Source organism: Epinephelus lanceolatus, chromosome 23 (assembly GCF_041903045.1).
Source record: "Epinephelus lanceolatus isolate andai-2023 chromosome 23, ASM4190304v1, whole genome shotgun sequence".
NCBI lineage: Eukaryota > Metazoa > Chordata > Actinopteri > Perciformes > Serranidae > Epinephelus > Epinephelus lanceolatus.
The window spans coordinates 10349121-10364064 of record NC_135756.1 but is presented as its reverse complement, the minus strand read 5'-3'; the positions used below and the strand labels follow the sequence as shown (position 1 = coordinate 10364064).

At 42.1% G+C, this 14944-nt stretch overlaps 1 long non-coding RNA gene across 1 annotated transcript in view; it reads right to left on the bottom strand.

Moving 5' to 3' along the window:
* Positions 1-221: 221 nt before the first annotated feature.
* The window catches only part of LOC144461811 (uncharacterized), a 91821-nt gene continuing 77098 nt past the window's right edge, over positions 222-14944 (bottom strand). Inside the window, exon 4 of the long non-coding RNA XR_013490448.1 lies at positions 222-297. This is a non-coding gene — a long non-coding RNA (uncharacterized LOC144461811). The remainder of the gene's footprint in view (positions 298-14944) is intronic.

The window sequence follows — 14944 nt, the reverse complement described above, 5'->3', positions numbered from 1 at the left end:
AAAACATGCATACTGAGTGGACAGTACATTCTATTAGGTGCTCGGGCAGACATGTTTTAGTTTCAGAAACCCTTAGGTAAAAAAGAGACAAAGTCACATGGGGGATGGTCTTATTAACTGTATTTCAGATTAAACAACACATCACTATGTTGAGAGTAAAGTGCTGCAAATGTTGCTCCAGATTCAGACAGTGGAATTTTTCCACAGATTCTTCCTTCAGTGTGCTCTTCGCCTTCTGGTCCTCTGGTTGTGTGTGTTGAGCAGCACTTAAAATAGCTGAGCGGTGAAGTACGCCACCTGTGGAGTCACATGAGAATGTTGGACTGAATACCAGCAGAGTCAAGAGTTGTCTATCACACACAAGGTGAAAGCAAACAGACAAAAGCATTGATTGAGAAAGCAGTTACATGGAGAAAAAAACAGTAAATGTTAAGAAGCAGTGTCTGATTCATGCCTGCAGTCAGAGAGTCTGTGAAACCAAATCACAATTAATCGATACAGAAAAAGTATATATGAACATTAAAACAAAACTTTAGAAACACAAAAAACATACACAAAAACTCAATAACAAATATGCAATATAATGTCGATATACAGTACTTTGTGTATTATTAGAATTTGCTGAATATCAAGTCCAAAAACAGAGATCAAAACTCTTGATGAAGTCATAGGGATCTGCTTTTAACAACAGCAAAACAACAACCTCTAGACACTTCATTAGGGACACCTTGCTAGTACCAGGTGGGACCCCTTTTGCCTTCATTACTGCCTTAATTCTGGTGCTGGAAACATTCCTCAGAGATGTTGGTCCATATTGACATGATAGCATCACACAGTTGCTGCAGATTTGTCGGCTGCACATCCATGATGAGAATCTCCCGTTCCACCACATCCCAAAGGTGCTCTATTGGACTGAGATCTGGTGACTGTGGAGGCCATTGGAGTACAGTGAACTCATTGTCATGTTCAAGAAACCAGTTTGAGATGATTTGGGCTTTGTGACATGGTGTGTTATCCTGCTTGAAGTAGCCATCATAAGATGGGTACATTGTGGTCATAAAGGAATGGACACGGTCAGCAACAATACTCAGGTAGGCTGTGGTGTTTAAACCATGCTCAGTTGGTACTAAGGGGCCCAACACTCCACTGTGTTCTTTAGCTGCAAACAGCTGCCTGCTGTGGCTGCAGACAAGATTAATGAAGGCGATGACAGACTAAAATAGTGTCGATGGTGATAATTTTTTGAGGCTTCATCACTACGTGTGACCCCTCTCACATTACACATGGTAATCTGATCCATTGTTCATATAGAAAATGATTATGCGCAGCTTTAAAGTGAACTCAAAAATAATATATGACATTAAAAAGTATGATTTTATTTTGCTTTACCATTAAGCAGAATTCCTAATACATTAAGTACAGCTCAAATGGTCTGGTTTGTATTTCACTCATTTTTCACTCGTAGGGAACTTGTTGCTCAGATCTGTTTTGCATGCAAAAGCACCGTCACCGAGTTAGAGATGAGAGCAATTTCCGTAACTCCCAGTAACACGGCACCCGTGATTGATTTAAAGCTCCAACCTCTCGATCACAGCTGGCCTGTTGTACTCAGATATTGCGCATGGAGCACATTTGGTTTCTAAACTGGGAATGCATAATGACAGAGAGGGCGAGAGCATCATCTGGTTTTTCGGCTTCACTATTTGAAAACTTCTGATAAAAGGGGGTGCAACCGCAACTCTTTTTAATGAATCTATAGAAAAAAAAGAGCAGTTTGGGGAAAAGTAATAAAAAAAACTGCAGGGGAGCGTGATGTGTTTTGAGGGGAGAGGAAACATTAAATAATTTCACATCCAATAGACCCGTAAGCTATGGAGCGTAATCTGAAGATAAATTAAAGCCCTGACGATGCCTGCAACGCTGAGATAAAGGAATATTACTTCCCGAGGCAATGGACAGTCATGCTTGATAACATAACTACTGTTGGTTATGTTGCTGAACACCTGTGAAAACCTTTGCACATTTTAAGTTAATTTAAAGAAGCACACTGATTCTCTGAAAAGGAAAGCCTCGCACAAGCTGTGATTCAGTGATCTTGAAGAGGACCTGAGGCTTTCAGGGACTCTGGATGTTCAAAAAATGGACACCACTAAAAGCTAATTCTCTAAATATCCTGTTTGGCAGGCATGTGTTCTGATCTATCTGTGGCTGGCTCGTCTTTGTTGCAGAGAGCTGTGTATGTGGCCTCTGTGGGCAGACGTGCTGCTTCCTCTGACTCCACGCGCTGCCTCCCTCTAGAGGTCAGGCCATAGACACTGCCTTCCATAATGGGAGCGTGGGCAAGAGGAAATAAGCAAGGCACAGGACAGGACCTGTCTTCAAGCAGAGGCACGCTGACGTGAACTGCATTCATTTCTCCCTAACAGTCACCCCGAGCGTGGGCTTATGAGGTGCTGAGGTGCAAAGACAGTGCAGTCCAGGAAGTGTTCTCTGTCGCTCCGAGAAAAGTGGACGGATCTCTAAAAATTCACTTGTGTTTTCTTGGACTGTTTGATGAAGTCGCTACCAAGAGACCGGGATTATGGCTGTAATTCTCAGATGCTTACAACCCCTAATAAATCGAGCAGAACCCCCCCGCGGCGGTCCATTGTTCACCCGTTATCATCCTGCATCATCTGGCCCTCTCTTCCATCAGGCAGCGTGCTATCCCATCATCCATCACTGTGAAGTGTTGTCCAGTACTGGCTGCCCCTGATCGCCCCTGACGAGCCCTGACTGGAGGCTTGTGCTTCCTGTAGTCGATGTGAGTCCTGATAAGATGTGACAACTTTATTAGGCACAAATCAGGCGCCCACGGTTTCATTCTCCGCTGGACATGTGAGCGATGTGCGCCGCGAGCTGTGGTTTTTGTCACGGGTGGGATTCTCTCTTTTTATCCATCTCTTTTTATTCAAAGCCCCCGAGCTTTTCTCAGACATAATCACCCCCCCCCCCCCCCCCCCCCCACCCACCCCCTCTCTGGACCATCTACTACAGGAGCCTTAAGGGGACATATCCTGGCTAAGATTGTTGGTCCTGTCATTGGTGAATAGCGGCAAGCCCATCACAAAAACGACCGCACATGTCACTCCTGACCATCGTTAGCTCCGAGCAGTGGCAGATCTTCCTATAGGTGACACAGGCGGATGCCTAGGGTGCCATGAGGAGGGACACAAAGATTGCCCAGCATGTAAGGGAGTGTATGTGGAGAGTGTTAGAGTAAGGGAATATGAAAAGGCAAAACCTGGGGTGCAGTACGAAAATAAGAAAAAGGAAGACGACTAAATCTGCAAACTGTATTCTTTTATTGTATTTTCTTTTTAATTATTTTTGTTTATTATCTATTTAAAATATTTTAAGATTATTATATGCATGTTGGTCTGTAAGTCACTTTTGCTACTCCTTAGTTAACTTCACTGTGCACCACCCAGGGTCTGCTGAGAGCTAGCTAGCGATGCCGCTCATTTGACAGTTAACGCTAGTAACAACATCTTGACCCAACAGTGTTGCTGTGGAAACACTGGCTCTCATTCATGAACGAATTGGTGTATAAACTGTTTGCGGAAAAAAATGTACGTGTATTTCTGCATCCATCAATATGTTAGCAGCTCCGATCTTTTCGTACTAACAAAATCTACGCCTGCTTCTGACTGCTTATAGTGCTTGTTTAAGTAAGATATTGCACATAAAGGTTGCTTGTCATTATTAGAAATTACAATTTTAATTCGTGTTGTGCTCTGTTATGTTCAGAATACACAGATGTCTTTGAAACAAGTACGATAAACGTGACAAGAGATTAGAAATGCAACACATTTAGTTACATTAGTTAGCATTTAGCAGATTTAAGCGTCAGATTAGGGTCCTTAAAAATGTGAATAATGTGAGTTTTTTTAAATCGACTCAATACAAAACTGGAAAACGCTGATAAATAAATCAATAAATAAAATAACAAACCTCTGCCGTCTTTATGCAGCACAGCCCCAAACTGCACGTCATTTTTGTTTGATTTAATTATCAGAGACGCAACATGGGAGACGAAAATATTATTTTAAATTTAGATTTGGTTAAATAAGACTTGTGGATGTGGGAAAGCAATGCAGCGTCTGCAACACACAGTGTGGTGTTACGCCAGACTACATTACTTTTTTATCAAACTAAAGGAAAGGTTATTGCCTACATTAGACTGCCTGTATTAAGATGTTTTAATGGTGGTTTAATATCACGACACTGAGAAACTGAGGCAAACTGACAGAGAGGTCTCGCCAATGATGCGTCTGCAGCAGAGAGCTGTGACTGGGAGGAGCCTCCTGTAGCTGTTGTGTTTTTTGTGTGTGTACTTGTGCGAAGTTTCATGTCCAACCATTTTCGTTTGAAACTTTTTGGATGGTTCTTACAACAGATGACACACAGTTAACGGCTACCTGTTACCTTCTTCCAAGCCTTTGGTTCACCTGTCCCTGTCACACTACTACTAACAGAAGAAATTAAAATGTTTTTCTCAACCCCCACCTCACATAAAATAACTTCCACCTCAGTGTCGGACTAGTTTTTGTTTTTCTCTTTCCTTCTTTGTGTGCTCCATGTTCTCATGTCAACATGATGCACCTATCCATAGTAATTACCACCTCCATATATGCTGACTAGCATTAGTTTTCTGAGTTCTCTGCAGCGTTCATGAATCTGGAGTAAGTTTTTAGTTCCAAGTTTTTTTATGTGCAAATGCTCTCACAGATTTACAAACATTTCATGAATGAGACCCATTATGCCCACCTTCTGGTCTCCCCCTAGGTCACCTGTCAGCATGGTTAACAGTGCTAACATAGTTAACAATGCTAAAGGGGATTTTGTGCTCAAAATGAGGCCACATGCGCACCGGGGCTGCCTGGGGTGAGCGTGGAGGGTGGCCACTATGTTTCCGCGCCAATATGCCCCCCCACTGGGACACTGTTAGCAGAGGTAATCACCGAATGAGTGGTGCTGCTAGCTAGCTAGCCAAGGAGCTAGTGGGGACCACAGGGTAGGCATTGGATACTACGTGTCCGCATGTTAACATGAATAGCAAAGCAAAGCTAACAGAAAAGCTAACAGAAAATAAAATAGAAGGCAAGACATTTACGTCACAAAACATTTAAATTCCGCCTCTAAATGAATAGCGCTTTGAAATGTGGTGCTAAACGTCGTCGAGACAACGGAGCGCTGGACTAAACAGAAAGGCCTCTTGTACTTCAGTTAGTGTTTATTTCTGAGTAGCTCTTGGTCATGTTCAGGGTTGGGGGGCTTGCCTATGGTACAGAATGTTCTAGGTCTGGCACTGACTCCGAGTCACATCCAGTTACATGAAATCCCTCATCAACCTGTCCACACCATACTGCACACATAAAGCCAGCTGTGGGGGTTCATCATAAAACACTTTTTACTTCTACTAAATCCTTCCGACTGACTTGGATCAGGAGGGATAAATCTGAAGGCACTGTAAAACATGATTGGCTTTGGAGGTAATAAATGAGTACGAGGATAATGATTTTCCATATCTCCAAGTGTATTCCACTTATGTCAGGTGAGATTATTTATTTCAAAGGAGAAATCCCCTCGTCAGTGTGTTCCAGCGTCGGGTTAAACAGAGGGAATCCTGAGGAGATTAACACAGGCATGTTCCCAAAGCTCCTCACTCGAGAGCAAAATGGAAATCATCCAATTTCTCTGAGAAAAAGTTTAGGCAAATCGAGCAGCATTACGGACAGAGGGGGGAAGACAAAAAAGGATTTGGTGCATAAACATTTTCTCTGCACTTCAGCAGCGTTCACTCTGGCTTTGTGAGCAGTTCATCCCTCAGGGGAGATCAGGAAAGAAAGACGTGAGGACAGAAGGCATGGACAATTTCCATAAGTCCCTTCTTCTTTTCGCATATGTATTCAAGTGAAAGTGTATTGTCTGAGAACAGGCAACGTGATAAGTCCTTTTTACAGTTACAGTGCTGGGATGTTTTATTTTTATTTATTTATAGTTGGCTTGGCTTGTTGATCTCAGCTGTTTTTTTTAAAGATAACAAAAAATTCACTGCCAAAAAAATTCACTCTCTTCAGCAAGTGAGTCTTATAAGAGAGATTTACCATGTACCTCCAGGATTTGTGGGGCTGCACTGGAGAACTGAACATGTTTCCTCCCCGATGTTCAATTAAAGCGACGGATCCTGCCTCCGTCACGGCGGATGAACATTGTTTACCATAGAACAGCAAATTTAAGATGTGGTTTTATTTAAGTTAAGAGCTCAATGCCCTGTGATACCAAATATGAAACTGGGGTTTTAATGTCACCCAATTGCCAACATACATGTTGGCGTATGTGACGTATGTTTCTGCAAACCATGGATACGTTACATTTGTATATTTCATATGTAGCAAATATGTTCAGACAATTCTCAATGTCATGCTGTGACAATGGTTGACGTTGGTTGACGTTTGGTTAGGTTTAGGCACAGAAACACTTGGTTATGGTTAGGAAGAACGTCATATTTTAACTTAAAATACCCAGTATTGTCGCCACAATACCGGAAATATATATGTAGGTGCGGACATTTTTGGTTGCCTCAGTCAGTCTCCCAGGGAAAGTTCTGAGTTTTGTGACCCTGCCTCCTTACTGGAACCACTTCCCTCTGTACTCCCATCAGTGCGGGAACTGCCCATTGGTCCGACAGCCCATTGTTCCGACCATATTAAACCCATTGTTCTGAAGTCCCGTTGTTCTGAAATCATCATGATGCCCTGTGGTTAAGGTCTGGTCAGGTTTAGGCACAAAAACCACTTGGTTAGGGTCAGGAAAAGATCATGGTGTGGGTTAAAATGAAAAAGAAAGTGGCAAACACATAAGCCGTGAGCCTGCTTCGCCTCAAGCCTTTCCCAGCTGACCCAGAGCCGGTTGCGACGCACCATCAAGGCAGAAATACGCCCGCCGGGAGCCGTTCAGCACCGCGGAGAGCTCCCCACACAACCCCGACCCCAGAGTTAATAACAGGAGGTCATGGTGTTTCACTCTCTTCTCTCTATGACACTTGTATCTCGACTGGCCTACTTTTGTTGCGTTTGCTGATCCTCTATGGTACACAAATACACTATAGCCTAGTATAATCACGTATCGGAACAACGGGATGTCGGACCAATGACATGGACCCATCAGTGCACTGGTCATGTGATTGTAGCCCTCCTGAATACATGGGTTAAGTGTGATATATACGAATTTTGGTGAATTACTTTTCATAGGAAAACATACGAACAGTGCCTGAGGGCAGTCTGAAATTGTGATTTTTCAAATGTAAATATTAACAAACATCAAAGAAAAGATGGAGAAGATGGGCATAGCCAAACTTGCATCCAGCTAGCATCCTGCTAGTACAGATGATAAAGAATAATTTGGACGGTGTCTACGCTGCATCAGTTTCCAATGAGGTATCAGGAACTGTAATATCCTTTGATTCAACGACACTCCTGGACAGCGGCATTCAACCAAGAGGCTCTTTTTCTATATGCTGATTCGACAGAGCAGATTGGCGAAAGAAGAAGAGGCGTGCAAGGACTGGTGTGAAAGCGGGAATGTGAGCCGCTGTCCTTTTCCTGCTCACCTTGCACCACAAGTTGCACCATCACGGCTATGTGCTGATCAGAAGCAGCTGCAGAGAGGAGTATCTGCCCATGTTTGGGAGGAGCAAACATGCGGCCATCTTGGTGAGGTCAACTTTGACGCATGCCCCAAGTGACACAAGAAATGACTTTTATCAGAGTGTGGAACATGTTCCAGGACACCGCCGACGACATCACTGATGACGTCAACGAATTCACTGATGCTTTGGTGGATTAAATTTGTACATCAACAGAAGCAACTGTACCCAAAACTAAAGTTAATTCATTCCACAAGCAGAAACCATTCATCACCAGAACCATCGAGAGACATGGCCACTTATACAGCAGCAGCCAATGATGTAAGAAGACACAAAACAAGGACTAAATTGCAACGTACAAGTTGGAGGAGCGGACAGGATCATATTTCAGTGGAGTTGTGCCTTCACATCATGTAAAAAATAAATGATTGATTGATCGATTGAATGACAACCACTGCTGGAAATGTCACCTGTCATTTGAAAACACAGCTGGTGTCAAAGAGCCATATTGCCCAAAGGTGTCACGCCATCCACCTTCTCCTCCTCCTGATGAGAAACTCCGCTTATCTGAACCACATTATACCTATGAAACATACAAATGTAATGTATCCATGGTTTACAGAGACATACAATACAATTTTCTTCTGGCGACTGGGCTGTTAGGTAAGTTGTGGCATATTTCCAGAGGTAAAATATGTCATTTATCAGTTGCCAATCAGCAGCAAAGGAGAATATGAGCAATTTCAAGATTTCCTGTGTTTTTCTGTTGCATAAAACACCCCCATTTGTATGAGTAAACAGTCACTACAGCCTCCTGCAGCCAGAAATAAGAGAAAATACTGTTTCCCATCTCCATATCTGTGATGTGTAGCTGTTCTGTTGGGAATAACTTGAAAATGATGAAAATTCGAAGCACCTGGTTGGATGTTTTTAAAGGATGCAGATACATTTTTTGTTTCATCTCCTACTTGTTTTCAAACAGGCAGCTCTATCTGGACAATATCACAGATTACAGTATTGGTAGTGTGGTTTCTTGCTCAGGGAGAGACTCGTTTACGACTGAAATTATCAACCAAACCGCATGTTTATCATTTTCTATAATCTGAGTGGGATATTGTAAATGCTGAAGATGAGATATGGCACGTTTATCACACTCGACCTTTTCACTTTGGCGTTCAGCTCGGTTGACATTTTTCAAGGTGACCCGTGTTGAGTTCTCCCCTGCTGATTCGGTGACAATTCACAAATCCACAGACACATGATAAGGGAAATGGTGAGAAAATAAGGACCATTATTTTTTTTAAAAAACACAAATAGGTGAATAAATCCAATTAAAAATGCAACACCGGTAGTTCATTAATACATTTTCGCCCTTGAACTGCAGATATTAACATCTGTGTGTTGTGTTTTTGGGAGGAGCTTGACGATGAGTGTGTAAATCAATGCTCTTGTGTTTACGAGAGAGGGTGTGTCTGTGTAGATGATATGAATGCATGTGCGACACCATTACAGCATGCTGTGGAGCCGCACGCAGGTTAAACACCCTGCAGCTAGGAGCAGCAGCAAAGCCATGCAGACGGCGCCGCGGCTCCATGGAGGAGCCCACACTCTAAATTAAATTAACGGGAGATGGGCTCATTAGCACTCGGCTGGTTACTCAAGGAGCCTTCCAGCATGTGTAATATGCTATAGGCAATACAGGCAAGGCTGTCACAAAGCTGTATTGTCAATTGCAGAGCAGATCATGTAGACGGACTGTACGCTCAAGGTTTTATCATTAAAAGCTGGCCAATCAAAACCTCTTGGGAACACAGGAATGTGTATTTCTATCTATTATGAATAGAAAAAGTAAATATTGGGCCATATTTTTTGAAATATACATAATGATTTATCTGGAATTGCTGAATTTATTCAATAATTCATGTATACATGTTAATCCAAGGCTTGCTTCTTACACCCATGATACATATCCAAGGTTAGCAAAATAAAGCTATGAGCTGTCAGTGCTGAGCAGGTTTTTGCCAAAGCAAACATGTCATACTAGAGAGAGTGCAGGTTTTACTAATAACATTAACGATGACACTGTTTTATAATTGAGTGTCCCAATAAACCACAACAGGTTGACAGTGGGTCAATGGAATTATTCAGTGGGGGGGTGGGAAACAGCAGAGGATCCACAATATGATATTATCACAATACTTAGGTCAGCATTGTGATCGAATATAGTGATTTATTACCCTTCTTCAACTGTAAATTATGTCCCCAAAGGAAAACTTTGTCAACATCTGTTTTATCTAATAAGATATGTTTTCATCTTGTTTATCTCACCTCAGCCATTTTTTTTTGCAGCAAAATCTATCTAGCGGACTGAAAAAGCACTTGATTATATCATTCTAGTAGGCGACCTAAAGTTTAATTTGTATATGTAATGTTAATAACTTCATTTGATAAAATAAAAAAAAAACCCAATACTTGGCACTATGCGACGATACGATATTGCCACACAAAAACATTGTGATATTGTGATATGTGTATATTGCGGAGATCCCAGGGGAGAGGGGGTAGCAGCACAACTCCACCTAACGCAGGCTGACGGCGCCCCAGATTCAAACGTCCAAAAACACATAATTGAAACAACAGAATATCTCCATACTGCTCGTCCGTAGTGATCCAAGTGTCCTGAAGCTCTGACATAAAAAGTTGTTTGGAAAAATGTCATTTGTTGTCTCTGTCCGCAGTGTACAGAGAGGCAGTCAGAGCTACAGGCTACAGTGAGGCTAAAAACAGAGTTCAAATGATGTTTTTCCAAACAACTTTTTATGTCGGGGCTTCAGGACACTTGGATCACTAAGGACGAGCAGTATGGAGATATTTTGTGGTTTCAATTATGTGTTCTTGGATGTTTTAATCTGGGGCGCCGTCAGCCTGCATTAGGTGAAGTTGTGTTGCTACCCACTTACCCCTCAGATCTCCGCAAGTGTTGTGAGGACTCTAAAACTTCACCAGAGCCTCCCTCGGCATATGGGTGAGTAGATAATGGCTGCATCTTCATTTTTGGGTGCACTATCCCTTTAAGGTGGCAAAAGTCTGACTGGTGTGGGTGGGTGGGAGGTGTGATGGATGGATCCAACAAACACTGATTTTCACCTGAGAGAACGGTGTTTGCGTCCGGTCAGATTATAAAGCCAAACCTTGTTCTTCCTTTCTAAACCTAACCATGTGTTTTTGTTGCCTAAACCCAATCATGTGCATTTGTTGTTGAAGGAAAAAAAAAGTCAATTAGCATTGTTGTACTGACGTAGTGCCTTTATTTTGAAAGAGACTATATGTAAACGGTAAATATCCTGTGAAAACAGAAGTGTATTTTGAAAGAAGACAATGCATGTAACAGGCAGAACTAGACATGGTGTCCCAGAACATCTACAACCAACACACCCAGGGTACCTTGCACGTCGTATGTGGACGTGGAAAGTCCATGACCGAAACCATGAAAGGATTCCAGCAGCAACAGATTACATTGTCTGAAGGGAAGATAAAGATGTACATTTAAACACAGTTTAATATGCCTGTCTGTATAATCAATAACAACTACATCTAAAATTACATGTGCTTGATTTAATCCAATCTCAGATCTAAGGAATGACAGCAGAGACTTCTAGCCATACAAACACTTTTATCTGAACTTGAAGTTAAATTTATCTATGCTCTCTGCAAACCCAGACTCCATTGGCAAAAACAATAATTTTAACTCACTGAACACAGGAGCTGCTGCTCTACTGCTGCCTCGATTGGTAGTTTGTTATGTGTTATTGTGTGACTTCGGTGTTTTGGAACTGACTGATTAAAACACCAGAGTCTCACAATAACACAAACTAACTAAGTGATTGAGGCAATGGTAGACCAGCAGCTCCTGTGTTCAGCGAGGTAAAATTACTGTTTTTGTCAATGGAGTCTGGCTGTGAAGAGAGCATAGACACCTGTAAGTTTTACTTTCAGTTCAGTTAGAAACAGTAACGTTTGAGTGAAAAATGTATGTGTTTGGAGTTGTGTGAGAGTTTGGAAACAGACATTTTGATATAGTTTGGCTGTTTTTCAACATGGACCCCTATGACTTCAGTTCATCCTGAATTTGCTCTGTTTTTGGATTCTTCGTTCACGTTGGATGCATACAAGAAAAACAACTTCTTCCTCACATATTCAGCATAACACGGGGTGAGTAACTGATTAAGAAATGGTCATTTTGGGGGCAAAGTGTTCCTTTAATCTGGTGAATTAAAAATAACAGTATTTTTGAATGTAACTGTGTTTGATGACAGTTTTTGTGTGTTATTACTGAGGTAATCGGAACACAAGACATCATCATTATATGAAGGTGAGAGCTCAGCTGCTAACCTGTGATTGGCTTTAACCCCATGTTACACATACAATAACTGTACATCACAATAAAGACTTCAAATGTAGCGCTGAATGGCGACAGTGTGACTGAACGTTCTGTGTTCAGCATGTTCGCTCCACGCTCCATTGTGCTCGGTGGTGCCACCACAGCACTCCTCATTACGACTTGTTTTACCCGCTAATGAATTAGAGAGAACGCCATCCTTTCATCACCTGAGCCTCACGAGGTTTCCCGTCCGGAACTCATCACCTCCTCCTAGCGTTCTCTTTTTCCCTCCTAATCTCCGCTCCCACCCCTCAATCTCCACCTAAAGCAATCTAGTGGTCTGACACTGGAACAAGAGCGAGGAGATTGCAGGCCATTCAGAGATGATTCCTGGGAAAAGACTCATTATTTCCCCCTATACATGCGTTTGTTCCATCTGTTCATATTGTTTATTGCAATGAAATGATGATTTACCTCTCACTGGGTTCATTAGCATGATAATGCATGTGTACCTGGTGTAGATGTATTTAAATGCACAGGTGAAGCAGATGGAGGCTTTCAGTTTGCACACGTGGTTTTGCTTTTGATCCGGGGCCTGACTATGTGCTTCATTTGCATAATTGTAATTACCTGTGTGGGCAGAAGCCCGGCTGCTGCCCACACAGGTAACTATCAGATGAGGCCTGTTTTCCTCCCGTCTTCCTTGCTCCGCTGTGAATCACTTAAATTGCCCAGTCTAAACACCTTGCACAATCTGGGAGTGTTACAACTTTAGAGGCTCTGCTTTTCCTTAATGACACATTTCGCTGAATTGTGCCTGAACTGGGTTTTGAAGACGAGGAGAAAATGAGGGGGGGAAATCAGCGACGTTTTTATTCCTGCTGACCAAACACTCTTTCTCTGACTTGATGCATCGCTCCCGGTTTTCCTCCAGTCTGCTCTGCTGTCGGCTCTCCACTGAACATCCCCATTACTGGTGTGTGCGGAGCTGATCTCATGCCAGGGCTCATCCATTTCTAGCCATGGTGGCTAATGAGCAAAATATTTTCCCAAAAGATAAATCACAGTCGCACACAATGGATTCAAGTTCCAATACCTTTTGGGAAATATTGTTTTTGTGTCACCAGAAGACAAAAACAATAGTGTATTGTGTGTTGAGGCCAGAGCTGAACTTTTTCAAACCTTATATTGTTTATTCAGGCTGTGTAATGAGAATGAGACGACCAGGCTTAACAAGCTCGTCTCATTTGTGCCTCTTCTTCTCATGATTAAGCGCATATGAAAGAGAATGATTTCCATCATTTTCATGTGAAATGTGTTGATTAGAAAAATCACTCGCTGTGTGCAGAAAGAACCACGCAGCATAGTTTGACTGCCAGAAAGAGAAAGAAAAAAAAAATACCAGCGCTTCAAAAATCACCGCTCTTTCATTTAATCCAACCTTAGCAGGCGGGGGAAAAAAAGAAAGAATATATATTCAGCAGCAGATTCATCACAGCTCAAAGTGAAAATCGGATGAGACCAGAGTTAACCTCTGGAATGCAAATCGGGAACTTCTGACGTGAATTAATCTGTTAGAGCACCACAGAGCGAGGGTGCTCATCATTCAGTGGAGCTCTGAAAATGGAGATAAACTGTCATTTTTTTTTTTTTTTGCCCACCCACTCTGAAAATGAGACTGGATTCATTGGCAGAGAGTTCTCAAATATTTACTATGCTCCGCAGTGTTACTAATACCTGGAGCTGGGAGAGGACGAGATGATGAGAGGGAGAGACAGAGACTAATGGACGGATAAATATGCAGGTACACTTTTCTCTTGAGGCTCAGGGGAAGTCTTATCTGGGAAAGTGTGCCGCTATCAAACGCCTGAACTCGACCAGAAGCTTTTACATAACAGCCTCAGAAGCCTGGCACATTTCCTGCGAGGTGCGTCTCCCTGCTTTAATTCATTCACCTCGCCGACCCTGTCACCAAACACGCTCAAGTATCTGGAGAGGGCACTGCCTTTGCAGCAAATGAAACCAATTAGACTTTAAAGGTTTTATTGATAACATTTTTATGTGGACAGATCATTTTTAGAAAAGAATACACCCATAGAGCTTTCAGGAAGGTGTAGAATAAAAGTATTGCTTTTCCTGAAACAAATATTACCTGTGTCTGACCTGGCAGACTCAACGCCCTTGGCGAGACTTCTGTTGCACCTCACACCTTTATATTTATAGGTTTTTCTACAAACAAGAACAAGAGCTACTGAGGAACCAACACACATAAACAACTTAGCTAATTAACAATGATTATAAGCAACAAACAATAATAGAATCTGCAAATTTCATTGTCTCCTTTTGTATTGCGCCTCAGCGTTTAGCCCTTTTATTCTCTCCACCATACCCATCAGTGCTCTGGCACAGTGGTCGACACCCTCCATTATCAAAAGAGCCATTTTTGACCAAAATCTATCTGGAGCCGCAAAACATTTTGAGCCTCATAATGAAGGTAAGACAGCCTATTAAATCTAAATTAGCCTGTCAACATCACAAACAGGTCTAAATGAGCAGTCATTAATGTGTTTTACCAGGTGGCACTGCAGCGGGCTAACTTTGCAGAGCTGGCAGTAAAAGCAAACAAATCTCCTCCTGCACAATTGAACTCTTTTTGTTTTCTTTTTTGGTTTTCATATCTAGCCAAGCTAAGGAGACTCAAGACTTCTATTGCCACCGTTATTGAGATTATGCGAAATGTAGAGGAAAAGGTGCTGGGTTGAAGACAGCTGGTGCATATTTTAGTTGCCAAAATGTTTGGTGTACAGGCTACACATTTCTACAATTGAGAATCCCTTTAGCTCTACAGCATTAATAAATGAAAATGAATTAAA